Here is a 19,787-nt window from a genome sequence, read left to right as displayed (position 1 = left end):
GTCTTTCGATAAGTTCCCTATCCTATTTTAATCACCACACTTATTATATTTTTTTGCACTGCACTTTCCCATCAGATCAACATCATATGGTTCAGTAAAGTGATTGTGGGTCATTACCCCAAGCCAACCATAGGGGTATGCCGGATGTCTCAATGATCAAGAGACACAATACCCTGGCAGGATTACCAGATGAGAATATTGATCTATACAAGTCATTGATGGGAATCCTCAATGAGGTTGATCGACAATCACAGGTGGCCCATTTTTTGGTGATTTGTTCTGTTAGTCAAACATGGTAGTCACTTCCTTATCTTAATGGACTTAATTAGACGTTAAGGTAGCTTGAAAGAGATCCCAATAGGGTTTCTAGTTTAGACCCCTAAGTTTGTTTGTTGTATAATCTTGAAAGACAGTCAGCACTGCAGTTTAAGCTTCCTGGTATATGTTTGACTTTAAAATTAAACTCTTGCAGCTTTGCAGTGAGACTTACTAATCTAGAAGAAGCGTTACCATTTCCTCTACCACATCCATCCATCGTGTATATCAATGGTTTATGGTCCGTTATGATTTCAAATTCTTTACCTTATAAATACATTTTAAGCTTTTCCACAGCCCAAACACATGCTAGTGTTTTGCGCTCAATAGAGCTGTAATATTTCTCTGCATTTTTGAGACGTCTTGACCTATATCCAATAGCAAACTCCTCCTCCCTCTTTTTTGACTGAAAACAGCTCCAATGCCTACTGCACTGGCATTCGCACCGTAATCATATTTTTCTGTTAGCATCATAAGGATACAATGCTAGAGCCTCAACAACTGCTTTCTTTATTACATCAAATGCACAATCCTGCTCTTCACTCCACACAAATGTTACTCCCTTGCGTAAAAGTTTCTGCAAAAAAAAAAACAGAACATTCTGATTAAATAAAAAAACAGCTTTTCTAAATAGGGTGTGGGGTGGGTGATTAACAGAGATATCATGCCTCACTCTGGGAGAAATTCTCAGTCGTTTCCCTGCATATTTGGGCTTGTTTTCCTTTCTCTCCAAATGGCTTTCCTACTTGAGATTTCAGTTTTCGGTGGAGCTGGTTTAGAACCTCAAATGACTTTACTTTTTTCAAGAAGGCATTCTTGTTACTAACTCCTTTAAAGTGGGTATGTGCGTATCTGAGCAGTGTCCTTGAGGTTTGTAATTTTTATGTTAGCAGTCCAGAAACAAGATTTTAAAACTAAAAGGTGAGCTCGAAAGAGAAAACAAGCATTGGTCTTTGATGGGGTGGTGGAAGAGAGACAAAAGAGTGAGCTTTTTGTCATCTGTAGTCTTGGATGGTGAGAGAGAACAAGGGCTTGAAGAGCAGAAAACTGGCAATAATTTAGTTTTAACAGTATACCAGGTCTTAAGTTCTAGTGTGTCATTTCTCTGGGCAGCTGTGTTGAGACCCGAGGGCGTTAGTAGTTAGTAAGACACCACTAGTGTATTGGAATCCATTGCAGTTCCTGCTATGCCAGCTATTCTGTTATAAAATGTGACCTGTCCGAATACGGTTGATCTTTCTTTTCTTTAATGTTACTTCCATTCATCAGTTCAACCGGTGGATACATGCATATACTTATGGGAACAGTATTGTAATTCCATTATTGTAATAAATATGATTGGAGCAACTTGCTCCTATAGCAATTTTGCTGAGATTAGGTATCTATAGGTAATGGTGTGTTTATTTTATGGCAATGGGTGGTTTAAGGGCAGTGGATGGTTTAGGTGCATTCTTTCAAGTATTTCAGTAGATTTAGAAAAGATTAATTTGGACGGCTCATGGTATAGAAAATTCTTGATAATAGTCCCATAACCTCACTGCTATAGTGAATAAGAGTCAAACTGGTTAAACCTGCAAGTTAGGTCTTGTAATTAACAGAAAATGTGTTCTGACTTGAATCAAAAGGCTGTTTTCCTTATTCAACCCAGATAACATTTTCCTCTGTCTGCTTCTACTGTAATATCGCATTATTTTTCGAACTGTCACAAATTAATATTCTAATACAGTGTGTCGTGCTGACCTTCATTGTGTTCAGCGCAGTACTTAATTACAAATGACAGGTTTGGTTTTGGTAAGGTCTTCTTTGCACTTTGCTCTTTTAGGAAGTTCCAGCATCTGGGGACCATGTTGCAGCTCTTGATCTGGTTTGTAAGTAGCACCTTTCCTCATGTGTTAAAGTTATTTTTACTGCCTTACTTTTTATAATAACCTCCTGTGAATATGTAGTTCTTGGCATTTCCATTTGTCAGGATGTGCACTAAGCATCCCTAGTTATATTTTTAGTACAGTATTTGTTTCTGGGAATGGGATGAGTGAAAGTAGTAAGTTTTGTCCGCACCAAGACCTTCGAATTAAATTTAAGAAAGTCCCCCCAAGAAATACCATAGTGCGTACCACGCTCTCACTTGAGCCACCGTTACACAGAAGGACAACAGCCACTGCCTAAAACATAGATTCTCACACCCGGGGGCGCTTTAAATACAATATTTAGCGCATCCCTTCCTCCATGCACTGCGAAGCTTACATGCGCCTATTGATGGCGGTGGCCCGATCGGATCGATGAAGAAGGCATCTGCTGTTGGGCTGCGGACAAACTCCAGGTTTGAAGCTGCGGGAGCGGTGGGGCGCGAGTGTTGGTGGGGCTTCATCGGCTTCCCCTATCCTCCCCCCCCCCCCATCCCTTGACTCTCTCTGATCCCTCCGTCCGCTTCCGCTGTGTTACTTGGGCCTCTATGACGCGGTCTCGAGCAGCGAGTCCCGCTGAGGAGATCAGACGAGGGCACACCTGCCTGTGTTACGCCGTCGGCACGGTCCCTGCTTTCCTCCACCTCCATGTGGGACCTGGAACTGTTGAATCTCCTGCATACATGGGGGTTCTCATTTTGACTCTGGCGGCACAATGGGGAAACCAAAATTCACGCAGAACCTGACTATACCCGAGACTGCTCCGGAGAACCAGTCGAATACCCGCACATTGACTAAGCTGGCAACTATAGCCCACCAGATCCATGGGAACTTCTTGCCGAACTACCTTCCCCCTACCCCTCCTCACTCAACTCCTTTCCACCTTCCTGCTGCTGAACTCTGCCTCCACCTGTCCTGGCCCTTAGTCCCCACCCTGTCTATCTGTGAATTTCCCCTCTTCATTTGAGATCTAGCTATTTCGTCTGATGCCAGATGGAGCTGCCTGGTTTAGCTATAGGGGAGACAGGTCAGGGATTCCCTCCTTGGACGTCACCTACCCAGTCGGTCTTCAGCCAGACTTCCTTTTCGTCTCGTCCTGCATCCTCCCTCTATTTTTGTCTCTCCTTCTCTCCTCTCTCAATGTGTTGAGACTGAACTTTTTTGTCGAATGCCCGATGGAGCTACCTGGTTTAGCTATAGGGGAGATGGGCCGTTGACTCCCTCCTTGGTCGTCACCTACCCAGTCGGCCGTTAGACAGATTTAATTTCGTCTCTCCCTGTTGTCTCTTCCCCCATCCCCCCTTTCTCTCCTTCCATGCCCGCTCCCCTCTACGCTCCATTTATTTTGCCCCCCATGTTTCTTTAATTGTTTTCACATTGAGACCGAGCTATTTGGCCAATGCCCATTGGAGCTACCTGATAGCTATAGAGAAGATGGGTTTTGGGACTTCCCCTCGACCGTCACCTACCCAGCCGGACTTTGGACAGACTTTCCTTTCGTCTCTCTGCCGTATCTCCCTACTATCCCTTTACCCTTCCCCCCTACACTTCAATCATCTCGTCTTCTATGCTCTTGCATTTGTTTGTCTAGCATCTGATGTTAATTGGAACTGATGTAATCTTGTAATGTAACTTTTGTGGAACCTCATGTAAAGCGCTCTGATACCTCCAGGTCTAGCCAGCGCTATATAAAACTTCTAAATAAATAAATAAACAAACCTTGTCTGCATATCCCACAATAAAACGAGAATAATATTTGCTCAGCCCCATGAATGACTTTAATGTTTCTTTGTCACTAGGTTTGGGGGCATGTCTTATAGCTTTAACCAAATAATTTTTAGGTTTAATTCCTTTATCCGTAAGTAGATGTCCCAAATATTCTATGCTGTCTTGTACAAACTTGCATTTATTTTTTGTTAAAGTCATACCTTTCTCTTTGAGAATGGACAAGTCAACATTTGAAGTTTTGTAATGTTCTTTCGCTGTACTTGCATGCACTAAATTGTTGTCTTGGAACTTTTCAACCCCTTTAATGTCTTTAAAAATGATGTCCACTAGCTTTTGAACGACACTAGCGGCAGAGGCTAGGACAAAAGGTAATCTCACATGCCTGTAAGGTCCAAATGGAGTCACAAAAGTAGTGAGGTCCTTCGATTCCTTTCCTAGCATAATTTGATGATATGCTGACTTTAGATCTATCAAAGAGGAAAAATTTGGAACCTGAAGTAGATGCCAAAATCTCTTGTATCTTTGGCAAAGGGCGGCAATTTACCAGAATGTTTCTATTTAAAGATCTCAAGTCAGCACCCAACCTGATATCGCCTGTCTTTTTTTGTGACAACGATGGCTGAAACCCATTCAGAAGAATCAGTTGCCTCAATGACTCCTTCCTTCCACACAAAGTTTTTCAAGTAAAATTTTAAGTTCCTTCCTCACAGATAATGGAACAGGTCTTACTTTGTGTGTGATAGTATAGCTTATTCTTTTAACTTTATCTTAGGCTTGAAACCCTTAACACAACTGATGTGCTCACGAAAAACTTTATTGCTGCTTAAGACAGCTTCAAGAGTAAGCTGTCGATCTGTCAAACTAACACAATCAACAAAATTCTCATAAAAAACGATAGCTTCATCAGATCCTGGTTTTAAAATTACACCAAGCTTGGCTAAGTCTTTCCATCCTACGATGTTGCGACCCCTTTTTGCTACATAAATTTTGGTATAGATAATTCTACCTTTAAAAGTTTAATGTGTCTTCGAAAAATCCTACCATCTCAATCTCAAAATCCCCAAATGCTTTTGGGTTAACATCTGTAACCTTTGGATCACAATTCTGCCATAAATTGTTGAAGCTAGTGTCAGAAATTATCGTGATTGGTGAACTAGAATCCGCTATTATTTGTTACTCAATTTCACCAATTAATAATGTTCCTAAAGGTGCTCTGATCCTATCTTCTGGAGCATCCACAGATAATACAATATTTGAACAAATTTCTTCATCGAACTCGTCTACAGAATTTATCTTCACTTTGTTCTTAAAACAGCCTTTTGTATTTTTACAGGAAGAAGCTAAATGACCCACTTTTTGACATTTTACACACCTCTTACCAATAGCTGGGCAGCTTTGAAAGTCCGCTAAATAATTTTTTGAACCTCACCTGTAGCACATGCAAATTTTACCTTCAAAGTTCTTTTCACCTTTTTTCTTTGCACCAAACTTTTGTTAAGATCTCTTCTTTTCCTGTAATGCAAAAACATTAGTAGTATGCATACTTTATTTTGAGATTTCAATTGATGACAGTAAAGAGCGCTCTATCCCTTTAGCAATGTCTATCACCTCCTGTAAATTGGGGTTTCTGCATGCCAGTAACTGTTCTTGAACCTTTTTGGAAAAACAATGAAACACAAATTGGTCTCTGATATAAATATCCACCATTGCATTGAATTCGCATTTTGTGGCAGGAACTCTAAAATACTCTTCAATGTTTTCTCCTACTAATTGTTTGCGCATGGCAAGTTTATGTCTACCAACCATGTTGGGTTCTTCAGAAACTGCTTCTCCATACGTTTTACAGCCTCCTGATATTCATACATTGGCATAAACTGTCCATCAGCATGTTCAAATTCAGGCAAACTGTTGAATGTTTCTTGCCCTACATTGCCTAGAAAACCAAACATTATCGCCAATTTGCATTATATTCCTTGCCGTCAATTGCTATTAAATAATTTTTGAATGCCCTATGCCAATTTTTCCAGCATATAGGTGGTTTGCCAGGCTCATTCAAGAAAAATGCTGGAACACAAATTGTACTGCTCAGTGCCATGGTATTTGATTTTTTTTTCTTACCTTTTCCGTTATCTTTACTCATAAATTTAATTTTAGTTTGTGAGCTTTGCGATGGGAATAGACTCACAGAGACAGGTGCTGTGGGTAACTCAGGCTTTATTTTCAAAATACGTCTGCGATGTATCAGTTTGCGATAGTAGGGAAGGGGTATTTCAGCTGCAGCCTCTGTGGCGTAACGCCGCTCCCTGCGTCTTTCCGGTCCGGTTCCTCTTCTTTCCCGAGGGCTTCTGGGACTGGTAGTCCGGTTCTCTGCTCTGGCACCTTCCAGCTCGAAAAACAGAGATATGGGGCAGTTTTAGTCCTCGTGTATAAATTTACAGTGAGTAAGGAGGGGAGTGAGGGTCACACGTACAGAAACACACCACAAAATCCTAGGTGCCGGTACAGTGCAGATAGGGGTGGGGTTTAGTGCAAAGGACGCCGTGTGCGTTTTCCGGGTGGTTTGTTCCACCTACGTCCAACCCAACCCGAAAAGTGAGATCGTACCTGTGCAAGCCACACTTCCCTTGAAGTGTGGCTGGGCGAAGAGCCTTCCCGTTGGCCTCCTGGCTTGCAGCTGTAGTCGTCGTCTCTCGCTTCTGGCTCGCATCCAGCCGCCTCCTCCTCCTCGATGGTCCGGGCTCCTCCGCCGTCCCTGCTCTCCACTCCGGTTTCTCCTCTAGTTATCCTCAGCTCCCGTACTTCTCTCCGCTCCGCCGCTCTTCTCCACGTCTCCAATACCGCCTACTCCTCCGGGTGATGAACACCTGTGTGTGATCAAGGCTGGATTTTACCTCGGTCTCGTGGGCGTGCCCCGGTTCCAGTTCCGCCCAGTTAAAGAAACAGTGTTCTTCCCAGAGGTCAGTCTCGGGTTGGTGGGGGATGTGATTGTCTTCCTTCCAGTGTTCCGGGTGCTGTGTGACAGAGGGTGAAAGCAACAGGGTTTCGTTCACATTTGGGTGGTTCATGTCTCGTGGTATCGGGTTTTCCGGTTCCCCCTCGTCACACACCTCCCCCCCTAGGATTCTCCCGATCGGGGAGTGGAAAACGGGACAAGAAATCGGCATTGGCATTGTCTTTCCCTTTCCTGTGGTATACTCGAAAGGAGAAGGGCTGAAGGGATAGGAACCTTCGCATGACCCTCGGATTGTTGGATACGTTGCGACTCATCCACTGCAGGGGAGCGTGGTCCGTATAGAGTGTAAACTGGTGTCCCTCCAGATAGTATCTCAGTTTAGCAACAGCCCACTTAATGGCGAGACATTCCTTTTCGATGGTTGGGTACCTCACCTCCCTAGGGAACAGCTTACGGCTTATATATAGAATGGGGTGTTCTATCCCTGTCTCTGTCTCTTGGGACAATACGGCCCCAATTCCGAAGTCTGAAGCGTCAGTGTGCAGTATAAAAGGCTTGGAGAAGTCGGGGGAGGACAACACAGGACTGGTCGTGATTACCCTTTTCAGTGTTTTGAACGCCTTCCACATTGCTGGTGTGGGCTGTAGGAAACCGTTGGCAGGGAACTGCTTTTTCAGGGTGTCCGTGAGAGGAGCAGCTATGTCCGAAAATGAGGGTATGAAGCGGCAACCCCAAGAACGCCCTCATTTCCTTCGGGGCTTTGGGAAACGGGGTGTCAGCTATGGCTCTGACTTTTTCGATTTGGGGTTCTATGATCCCGTGTCCGAGCATGTATCCAAGATACTTCACTTTTTGGAACCCTATTCAGGACTTCTTTCAATTTATGTGCAACCCAGCACCTTTGAGTTGTTGTAGGATGGTTTGCAGGTGCAGAAGATGGCTCTCCCAGGAAGGGCTGAATATTATAATGTCGTCCAGATAAGCCGAGCTGAAGCTTTGATGTTCTCTTAGGACTTCGTTCATCAGCCTCTGGAAGGAGGCGGGCGCCCCGTGCAAACCAAAGGGGAGGACGTTAAATTCATACAGTCCGTCTGGGGTGGCGAAAGCGGTCTTCTTCCTGTCTTCCTCTCTCAATTGGACCTGCCAATATCCTTTGGTCAGGTCTAGGGTGCTGATATACCGGGCCTCACCTAATTTTTCGATCAGTTCGTCGATTCGTGGAATGGGGTATGCGTCAAATGAAGATACCGAGTTTAAGGCCCTAAAGTCCATGCAGAACCTGCTACTCCCATCAGGTTTGGGCACCATCACAATGGGCGAGGACCATTAACTGCGTGAGGGCCGGATTACTCCGAGTCTGAGCATCTCCTGGACTTCTTTGCGTATGGCCTCTCTTTTGGCCGCGGGTATCCTATAGGGTCGTTGCTTAACCGTGGTTCCGACCGGAGTTTCTATTCGGTGCTCGGTCAGGTCTGTTTTTCCGGGTATATCTGAAAAGATGGGCGAGAAGGGACGTAGAATCCTTTGCAGCCCCTCCCGTTCGGTCTGGTACAGGTCTTCGTTAACCACGAGTTCATCTAGGGTGGTATCGTCTTTGTGTCCTGTAGGGATGGCAAGATGGTGACTTATAGGAGGAGTACCCAACCATTTTTTTTAGAAGGTTTATATGAAAAACCTGAGTTTTTCTCCCGGACAGGCGGAGCTTGTATGTGGTTTTTCCTATGGTTTCCATAACCTGGAAGGATCCCTGCCATTCGTTGTGGAATTTCTTAGTGAGGGACGGCAACAACATGAGTGCCCAATCGCCTATGACGAGGTGTCTCCATTTCTTTCCCTTTTCGTAGTGGGTGCTTTGTTTCTTCTGGCTGTTTTCCAGCTGTGAATACGCCAGGTCTCTTATTTTCCCCAACATGTTTTTCAGGTCATGACTATATTCCAAAAGGGTCTTTGTTTCTGCTTGTGGTTCTGCCTCCGGGTTCCCCTCGTCATATAGTTATAGTAAGAACTCTTTTTTTGTAAAGTTTTCTTTAGCTTCAAGGCTAATGCACTTCTTAGACAAAATTATTTGAAATGGTAAATTCCTCTTACCAAAGATTGTGAAAGTGCCAAGCTGAGGTTCTCCAAAGTGTAAAAACATCAAGATTCACCTCAAATAACATTTACAATGTTTTTCAAAATGGCTGCTCGTCGCTGCGTTCCACACGCTTAGCGTAAGTATGGTGTCCAATTAACTTTGTTGCAAGCTCTCAATGGCAGTTTATTAATGGTAAGGATTTATGCCTTCAAATACCACAAAATCTGCTCAAGCCTACATCACAGTACATGTCAAAACAAACTCCGGCAACAGTACCTTGAAGAGTCCCTTTCATTAAGGCTGTTCTCCTTTTTCAGAAAACACGAAGGTAGTTTTTCCGTCAAAAGCCTTTAAATGGTAGAGCGAGGGTGGGCTGTGGGACTTCCTTTTAAACTTGTGGCCAAATTGTTAAGACAAGGAGTCAGAATGAAGAAGTTATTTAATAAGTAAATAACATACATAAAGGCCCACAACGCAGGTGGAAGCTGGGCGTGCCGATACTGACAGAAAGTATAACATCTGCCACAACATTCCATGACATCATATAAATACCAACAAAAGTTCTGTAATATTACATCATAATGTTAGCCAAAGCCTATTGGACATCACAGCAGGATTGGTAAAGTGAACACTGAAGAAAGTCCAAAACTGCAAATAGTTTAGCTACACGCTACAATTAAAGGTATATGTACCACAGGTACTAAGGCAAAACTCTTCCACGTGGTGAATATTTACAATGTTTTCACATGGAAAATTGGTTAGCTCTCCCATCTCTAGATGATTCCGCATGGCGATCACTGGCCTGGCCTGAGGCCAGCAAAAATGGACAGGAGAGAAGTAGACCGCAGTTTTAACTAACCGTCGCTTCCTATGAAGCCAATAGTTCAGCGGTGGTCCACTCCACTCTCCCCGCTTCCTCTTTTAAAGTTCGAGAACCGCAGACAATAGCAATCTAGCCTGGTCTTCCCGGGCCCAAACAAGCCCACTCGACTCGATCAGTGACTAATTTAATTTCAATCTTGCAGCGCAACTCTTCAAGTTAACATCAACGTGAGGTTTAATTAGCGCCACCAACCGAATTACGAAGGAGGGCTCGAACAGATGCACGTGCGGGCTTCGCAGCCAATCAGCATCTCTAAATTCTGTGCATCACACGAGGGTTGGCCAGGGCGTCCCCGTTGCTCCTCCCAGTCGACTCCCTAAATATGTTCAGCTGTAGGATTGGTTGTTGTACGACCCGGAAGTGCTAAGTATTACTGACAAATGACATGTTAAATATCAACAACGGACAACAGATATTAGACTGAGTTCATGCAGGGTCCGTTTTCAACTAGTGGACAGGTGGTCATCTTGTGTAACGCGCGGTGTACAGTTACCGAGGGGAATAAATAGTCTGGTGTGAGAGTGCGCAAGGCTAAATGCACATTGTTGGGAGTGAGCGGCAGGGGAACAGTGGAAGGTGGACAGCGAAGTCAGTGGTGAGCAGAGGGTGCACAGCTTCATTAGAGTGCTGGAAAGCAGGGGGGCAGCTGCCAATGACAGTCCAGAGAAGAGACTGTTTCATTGCTTTGCAGAGGGTGGAGTGTATTCGTAAGGACTTATAGGTTTGCGTAGTTGAGTGATCCTAAGAGCTTTTTTCTGCACCACTTAGGTAAGCGGAACAGGTGAACAGAATTACTAAGAATAGTTTAAGAGGGCAGAGGTGTTGAGGCAAGAGCACCTTGTGCAAGAAAGTTTAATGGACAGTTTAGGGTTCAACCAGGGAGCTCAAGAGACACAAGACGACTGAATATAGAGAAGGAATTGGATAGCACAAACGAAGAGGATAGGTCCTGAACTCTCCCTTAACTCTGAACTCGTTGATCTGCAACTTGGAAGACCTTCGTTGGCAGCGGTGGACTAGACTGGTAAGGAGCGCACAATTTTTCAATTAACCCTTTTATAACGGTTCAGGGCCACTTCGATCAACACGTGTCTTTTGCCTGAAGTAAATTAGTTGTATGTGTGTTTGCAGCTCAAACTGGTTAATGGCTTTAAGACGCATTTGCAATTTTTTATTGCAAATAAATACCTAGCTGTTTCTTACTGAATACTATTTGTACACCTCCGTAACAGATATCCATATTTATTACACCAATCAGATAATAGGTCTTTTATCCATGTGTTCAACTTTATGCTAGAATAATAACAAAGAAACCTCCAATATAGAAGTATTCAGAATAGGCAAGTCAGTGGTTTCAGGAAGCCCCGGAAAAGAAAGAAAGAAGGATGGATGGAGAAAATGTGTTATAGGGGGTAGAGGGGTTCTTGTAGGCGAAGAGGGCTTGGCGGCAGCAGCATACCTGTCAATGGGGACTGTCAAGAATACCTCATATGCTCCACATTGGTATACACGGGGAAAGGAAAGCCCCCTTTTTGCACCGTAAACTGGCAAATGTCAATTTCTAAGATTACTGACTTTATTGCACGAACGAATCATGCAAATAAAGACTGCTATGCAATGCTAGGCACACCAAGTAGACTTCAGCAGTGGTGGTTTATTTTGTGACAAGGTCTTGCTCATTCTACAAGTGGGTAAAGGATGTGACCTGTCCGTTTTTAACTCGGATGGAGTTCTGTAACCCAGTTGCATAGCTGGAGGGTGACTAGTATTTTGACTTTTCCTTCCTGTCTTTTATTATGTCCAGTCTGATAATTCTGCTTGGTACACATTCCCATATTCGCGTTATGCGACAGCGCATGTGTATTTCTCTCATGTAGCACTATGCATCTTTTGGTGGTTCGTTCATGTATGCGGTGGCGTTATGTTGTGCTCGTGCTGTCATTATAAGATGCACATATTGAATAATGCTCTTCGTTATACTGGTTATTGCGTGCTGTTACTATGTTGTGTTTTGGTTTTGAGGGAGCAGGAGTGCGGGGAGAGAATGCTGGAAAGGTATATAGAAGGTGGGAAAGATCGTTAAGCATTCATTTGTCACATCTGACTTGTATGTAATTAGTTGAGGATTAAAGTCCACTCCTTAGAAGTCTCTGATTCCGTGGATTTGTTCATTCTAGGAAATTTCTCCTTACTTTACACTGGTGATGAGCGAGTACGGATTTACTTGTGCAGGTTGCAGTGAGTTGCGCCTCTACTATGTTTTTTAGGTCTCGCCTAGTGTTGCAGCGCAAAGCCCCGCTTGCTCGGAGAGAGGTTTTGTGGATAAAGGGTTTTCAGAAAGGGACTCGAAGCCCCGCCCCTCATTTCCATTGGATTGCGTCACAGTTTATGCTAAACAGTGACTTGCCATTGGAAATGGGGTTTTGGAGCCGCTGCCCTTTCGCCTTTTTGTCCTGCCCATCCGGACTGTCTCGTCTGCTTTGCGGCTGTCGCAAAGCATTTTTTTATCTTTGTTTTTACTCAGCCCCTTGTTTATTTTTTGCATCGCGCTTTCAGTGAAAGTGAAAGTGCGATGCAAATATAAACAAGCGGCTGAATGAAAACAGATGGCGAGCGCTTGTTTTTTATCTAAACAATGCGTGAATGTGCACATGCCCTTGGGAGCATTTGGAGGGGATGTCCATAACATTAGCATCCAGACGGCGGACTTTGCATAAAAGTTAAGCTTTTGTGGATGAGGGCTCGGAATAAAAGGTAAGTTTAAGTGGATTATGCGTTTCTGATTGGTTTATTTATGTCTTTTTTTGGTGATATTGGGTATGCTATTAAGGTGCGGTCTCTTGCGTGTGGGAGGCATTTTGTTTATTCCACGCTACTTGTTGCTATATCCTGCGTATGGGATGCTTTTTCTTAATTTTATGCTACTTTGTTACTATACGCCTGAGGTGCGGTTGATGTTTTCTTTATATAAAGAATGCGTGAATGTGCACATGCCACTGTTGATGCACTGCTACTGCTGCAATGCTGCTGCTGCACTGCTGCTGCTACGCCGCTGCTGAACACGCCGCTGCTGAACACGCCGCTGCTGAACACGCCGCTGCTGAACACGCCGCTGCTGAACACGCCGCTGCAGAACACGCCGCTGCAGAACACGCCGCTGCTGAACACGCCGCTGCTGAACACGCCGCTGCTGAACACGCCGCTGCTGAACACGCCGCTGCTGACACACTACTCCTGTGCACTTCACTGCTGACACCCCACAGCTGTGCGCCCCAGTGATGAAGTCAGAATTCAATACAACCAAATTTGGAAAAGGTGGGCATACACAGAACAGACCCATGTCATCTGAAGGAGTCCGGGCAAACAGGAGGGTGCAAAAAGCTGCCAGCACAGCTACAATAGGAATAACATGAGACCGGTGCATGAAAGACCAGGACAAAATTCATTTGACCCCAAAGCGGAGTCACGCGGGTGGATGATAAGAAGGTGGGTGCAACTAAAAGAAGTGGAGTAGGAGGAGGCAAAAGCTGGGATGTAAAGAAACAACTACAAGGGGTGCTACTGGGTGGACAAGGCTTTACAGAGCAGATTAAGGTTGCTCGGCCCTCACTAAGGATAGTCGCAGGTGCAGGTAGAAGGGATGTTTGGCAAGGATTGTAAGGGGAGAAGACATGGGAGAGTTACACGAATAGAACAAGCATTGAAAATGCAATAGGTCTCGCCTTTGATTACGTTAAAGCCATTTGCTTTGCTAATGGTGTTGTACAGCAAAGCAAATGGCTTTAACTTAATGAAAGGCGAGACCTATTGCTATTGCATTTTTAATGCTTGTTATAATTACTAACTGCTCTTTAAGAGATACTCGCTTTTAACTTATTTTAGCATTACCTGCAGCTTTGCATTTTAATGTTTAGTGCTTTACTCACCGGAGGTTTTCTGTGCTGCCTGTCCTTTGCCCCAAGTCTGACGTCTCTCATCTCCTACTGTTAGGACATTTATTAGTTTCTGTTTTGTGGGACTCTGGTCCCGCCAGGGTTTTCCCGATTGCCCGGAGAGAGTCTCAGGCACTCACCCCGGCTGCCATTTTGGGGGTTAGCTGTCCAGCTTGTACATACTTCCGGGTTGAGGCATTAAATGCAGAAGCAACCCCGGGCGCGCAGCGGACGCACACAGATGGCGCGCCAAAAGCAAGCCCGTCTGCGCTCTTCCACGCCTGGTGGGTGCTCGGGGCCAGGCATGCTGCTTGTTTACCCCCAGAAGATAAAAATGCCCCGGTTACAACCTACTCAAAGACATGTCTTTTTAAAACTACATCCCAAACCTCTCCACATGGTGTGTGTAAATAAGATTTTCCCTACTACTGGGGAGGCAGAATATTACCAGCATTGCAATTTCAGACCCACATATGGCTCAGCCTCTGTACCTGGGACTTATGCCAAAATTGGTTGCAAATCCAGTCCTTTTCGGGGAGCGTTAATAAACGCATGCTCCATGCCAAAACACAAAACCAAGATCGCTTTGATTATCAAAACTCTGAACTTAGACTGTCTCTTTGTCACCAAAACATGGTCTAGACCCGTCAGACGCCGTTCCCCGTGGCTATATCATTCTCAGATGTGACCGCCCCAACCGTAAAGGTAGCAGACTGGTCTTGGTGGCGCGGAGCTCTCTTAGATGCACTCTGTACATCGTGGATGGTGACCCTGGCTCGCTATTGGAAGTAGCTTCGTTCGGGATATAGCTATCCAATAATTATAACTTTTCTGGCCTCCTGGTATACTGGCCGCCTGGCCCTAGAACCAGGTTTACAGAGACATGGTTTAAAACATTGGAACCATTTGATACCTCCACTCGTTTTACCATACTAGGGGATTTTAATTACCATCTAAAAAAATAAACAAGATAAAGATTCAGCGCTCCTCCTTGAGCCCATTACATCTTTGGGATTTGAGCAATTAGTTCAGTCTCCAACCCACACTGCCGGCCACCCTCTGGACGGCATTTTCACCAACCACGACAATTTAGGGATAGAGACTGTTCAGCCCCTCAGCTGGGTAAACAATTAGTTGATTGAGGTCAGAGTTTGCCCCACCCTTCCCACTACGGTGATGGAGGGCTCTATTCCAAGGTCCATGCGCTGTTGGGGTCTGAACAAGCTCATAGCCACTAAATGGGAGGCCACCTTGGGTACAGCGTGTGAGGGGAGGCATACTCTGCTCCCTCCCACGGCGAGGGTTTCCATAACTGGATTAACAAGGATCTGGATATTGCTGCCCCTTTTACAGACTGCATCACTAGAAGAGCTAAACCTTCGGCCCCATGGTTCTGAGAAGAGCTCCGATCCCTTAGGCGGGAGTGCCGCAGGTTAGAACATAAATGGCCTCGGGACCCCAGTTCTAGGGAAAAGGTTAAGCAGAAATCCCTGCTACAGAAATACAAGCATGCTATCTTCCATGCGAAATCCCGCTTCTTTACTGAAAACATTCTTTCCGCGGATAATTCATCCAGTATGCTATCCAGGGTCAACAAGGAGATCTGAGCAACCAGGAAATCAGTTGCTAAACCCTTCCCAAGATTTCTATTATCGAGTAGCTACTTACTTTCAGGACAAGGTCCTCAAGATCTTCCAGGAGTTTAGTCCTACAGAAACTGAAGACTCTTAGGCTGAAGATGCTACTTAGGACCGCAAAAGGCGTGTAGTTAATCCTCCCTGAGCCCCACCTTATTTAACATTTATGTGACCCCGCTGGCTAAACTGGTGTGATCATTTGGTTTCCAGTTGATCTCGTACACGGATGATACTCAAATCATTGCTTCCATCTCTAATGATTTGCAATTGGTTGCGGAGAAATTCAACCAGTATATGGCAAGCATTATCTGCTGGATGAAGGGTAACTCTCTTAAGATCAATGCTGATAAGACCGAGTTAGTGGTTTGTGGCTTACAGAACTCTATCTGGTTGAGTGCTTGGTAGCCTGCAGATTGGGGTCCCCTTCCTGTTCCATCTAAGACAGTTAAAAATCCAGGGGTCAGTTTCGGCGAGGGTCTGACCTTTGATGCTCAGGTCATCTATACGGTCAGCACCTGTTTCTTTATCTTAAAGATTCTCAGAAAGGTGTTATCCATTATTCCGCCTAAATTGCATTGGTCCACCATCATTACACTTCTCACCTCCCGGCTTGATTACTGCGATGCTTTATGCCTCAACATCAATGCGACTTCTCTGAACAAGCTTCAGGTTGTTCATAATGCAGCAGCAAGGCTGTTTCTGAATATTCCGAGCCACTATCTGCCAGGGATGGGATTCGCGCCCTGAACTGCCTTTCCATTAAGCAATGTATCTCCTTCAAGGTTCTGAGCACGGTATACAAAGCTGTGCATAGCAAAGGCTCGCTGCAGCTGAAAACCATGTTGCAATGGTATACCCCCAGGAGAGACCTGAGATCCTCCTCCCAGCAAAAATTGATCTCTCCTAGATACCGCAGGTCAGGTGGGGCAGTCGCTCCTTCTCTGTAGCGGCCACCAAACTTTGGAATTCCCTGCCTATCCCCATTCCCAATGCGGACTGTCTTCCAGCTTTTAGAAAGCTGCTGAAAACATGGCTTTTCTCATCCTAGTTGGCCGTCTTACGCTCCTGACCTCACCTCCGTCTGCTTAGCTCCTTGACACCCTTGGGTATAAGTACACTTTATAAATGTTATCCTATCCATGTATTCATTTTACAAAGCATTCCATTATGGATTATAGTCTATTTCATATCATGGAGATTTGATATATGCGTAGTTCCTGCTACACTTTGCTGTTGTCTGCACTGTACTGGATAAATAGTGAGGAATTTATGGATTGGTTCCGTGTTGGATACAGTGTGTACCTTGGGTTTTCATTGCCTATTGCATCTGGCCATTTCATTGGATACAGTGTGAAATGGAGTATTTCATCTGGCTGTTTCATTGGGTACAGCGCGAAAAGGGGCAATTTTATTAGTTGGGCAACCGGTAATCGCTATTGGTTGTTTCTGCACGTCTTTAAGCATTTCCGCAATCAACGTGGTAAGGAGCATCTGATTGGGCGCAGTGTTGTGTCGTTGGGAAACTGCATCGGCTGTACAGAACGAACTTCAGCAGCATTTTTCCTCATATCAGTGTGTCGCATCAGAAGAGTGATTGTACTGCTTAGCCACCCATACCCAAAACAGTGCATGTGCATACCCAAACAGTGCATGTAGCCATATGGTGAAACATTATCTCATATGACGACGGTCACAATTTTTATTATTTTCTGTTGTTTTCTTGTTACCATACTATGTTATGCACATTTTTCTTTTCAGAACAAAATTTTATTAGATTTTGAAAGCTGACAGAATACAGGAAATAATTCACCGCTCCCTAAGAATCAGAGAGGCAGTGTGCTCATAAAAATGACATTTGCAAATACATTCAGTCAACATTCCCCCCGTGTCCCACCCTCCGCTATCCCACCCGGTGCCCTCCCCCCACCCCGCACGGTGTCTACAGTGTCCATCAAGAGGAGCCTAGCAATATGTTATGCACATTTTAATGAGACACCAGTGACTACTTGTATTATTTTACATATATTACTTGAGTATTGTGGTTATTATGGTTGTATTAGTTATTTTGTGCAGAAAAGGTCAGGTATTGTCCCTCCAACCTCCTTTCTAGCAGCATCTGGTGAGCCACCAATAGACTGGGAAACGTGAAATGCTGTATTTTTTGCTTATGTTCAAGTATTCGATGAGAATGACTGTGAACCTGAGAGAAAATTAGAGTATTACAAAATTGCTTGGGTGGTGTAGGTTTGAAGGAGTTCAAGAATCTGCCGGCTTTGATTATTCCACGGGAAATTAACTTGTATCAATATGCATCCCAACAGTTGTATTTACGCTCTGGAAAAAAATAATCAATATGTATTCGCATTAAGATCATTAGCTGGTACTATTGATTTTAAACAGATCACCTATGAACTGGTCCTAAGAGATCAGATTCTTACAATAACAAAAAATACAGGAAAAGTTATGTATGGACTGCTTCTGATATGTCTTTAAATGCTGCTGTTGATATAGCCAAGGCAATTCAAAACTCTGAAAAATATGTTCAGGAAATTAGAGTTGGAAAAGATAATGATGTGCATGTGGTTGTGAAACATGGTGGGGATGCATGAAACAAATATCTTGGGCAGAAGCATGTGGTGAACACTTGGAAGAAGAATGATTGAAAAAGTGTCTCTATGTAATAGGGTGTGGCAGTGGGTCACACTTAGGTAATTTTACAATTTGGCCAGCTATTGATACAGTGTGTTCTAAATGCAACAATAAGGGGCATTTTAATAGGGTGTGCAAATCTAATTCCAGAAAAGTCAATCTTGTACAGCAAGAGGATCATGAGGTATCAGTTTATAATGATTTTGATCAGGATTCTTACACTCTTTTAAGCATAAGTGATGGTAAAAGAGGGTTTCCATCCTGTGATGTCACTATTGATGGAAAGAAGGTATCAGTTCTGGTGGACTCTGGTGCATGGCGAACCATTATTTCTTAGGCCGTTGTCAGAGAAATGGCCAAACAAGACTTTATCACCCGAGATGTGACACCTGGTTCTTACACAGGTCATACAATTGGGGTATTTTTGGGCAGATTTGTGTTTCTTCCTGGATGTTGCACTCATGGGAAGGTCTATGTGGCAAGGAATGGGTAGTCTCTGTTAGGTTGGACTCCAGGTCTAACCCTCCTGTGTACGTTGTTTATAATGGCAATGGGGTTATCAAAGGAGGAGATTATACACATTTGGGTCATTTTGTGGAACAATTAAAGGAAAATTTAAGGACGTATTGAGTTCCAACTTGGGAACATTTATTCGTTTTAAGCATTCTATTAAGTGGTGACAATGCTATGCCCACACAAAACAGAGTTAACCCCTTCGCTGCGAGGGTTATTCCCCCGCTGTGCTGGGAGGGGGGCGCGCACAGCGCCCCCATGCTCATGACGAGCTCAGCTCGTCATAGTTGTATTACCTCCCGTGGAACGCTCTGCACAGGAGGGGAATTCTCCCCGCACCTGAGCGTTCCACGGCTCATGACGAGCTGAGCTCGTCATGAGCACCGGAGCGCCGTGGCTCATGACAAGCTCAGCTCGTCATGAGCCTCGAAGAGGTTAAGAATGTCCCTTTATCATACAAGGGAAAACTCAAAGAAATGCTGAAGGATGTGTGATAAAGGTATAATTGAACCTGTGGCATCATCCCCATGGGTTTCTCCGGTTGTGATTTTGGTAAAAGCCTGGAGGGAGTTGAGCTTGTGCATTGATTTGCACAGTCACAACATAGCAATCTAGGTGAACTCCCACCCCCTGTCCAACTTGCATGAGATGTTTACAACTTTAGCGGGGGCACAGGTCTTTTCAACTTTAGATTTGGCAAGTGCTTATCACCAAGTTAAATTGGATGACGAGTCAAAGAATTTAACAGAGTTTATCACTCCTGAAGGGTGATACAGATATTGCTGCATGCCTTTTGGGCTAGCTAGTGCAGCATCTGTGTTTCAGAGGCTTAGGAAAGAAACATTGGAGGATGAGAACGGAGTCATTGTTTTCCAGGATGAAATCTTGGTCTTTGGGCAAGGCACCTAGGAGCATGATGACAATTTAAAATGTGTTTTGGCAGAATTATCAGCCAAAGGCCTCACATTAAAGTTACAGAAATGTGAATTAAGAAAACCTTAAGTGGACTATCTGGGGCATGTCATTAGTGGTGCAGGAATCAAACCAAAACGATGCCATGTAGAAAGCATCATACATGCTCCTTTGCCTAGGTGCAAGGAGCAGCTGGTTGCTTTCATTGGGTTGACAGAATGTTCGGCTAAATGTATGCTGAATTATGCCGCCAGAGTTCTTTCAGTTGTCTGCTTATTATTATTATT

General features: G+C 44.3%; 1 protein-coding gene across 3 annotated transcripts in view; it reads left to right on the top strand.

The window, feature by feature from the left end:
* The first annotated feature begins 10,239 nt into the window (after window positions 1-10,239).
* The window catches only part of RNF123 (ring finger protein 123), a 1,600,675-nt gene continuing 1,591,127 nt past the window's right edge, over window positions 10,240-19,787 (top strand). For 2 of the 3 annotated variants that reach the window (XM_078661208.1, XM_078661206.1), the window contains exon 1: window positions 10,241-10,881. The gene's annotated coding sequence lies outside the window, so the exon portion shown is untranslated. Of the gene's footprint in view, window positions 10,882-19,787 lie in introns of all 3 variants that reach the window. The other variant, XM_078661207.1, reaches the window with a different exon arrangement.

This window comes from Lissotriton helveticus, chromosome 9, assembly GCF_964261635.1.
Source record: "Lissotriton helveticus chromosome 9, aLisHel1.1, whole genome shotgun sequence".
Lineage (NCBI taxonomy): Eukaryota > Metazoa > Chordata > Amphibia > Caudata > Salamandridae > Lissotriton > Lissotriton helveticus.
Note: the sequence above shows the minus strand (reverse complement) of the source record. Positions and strands in the feature narration are given on the sequence as shown.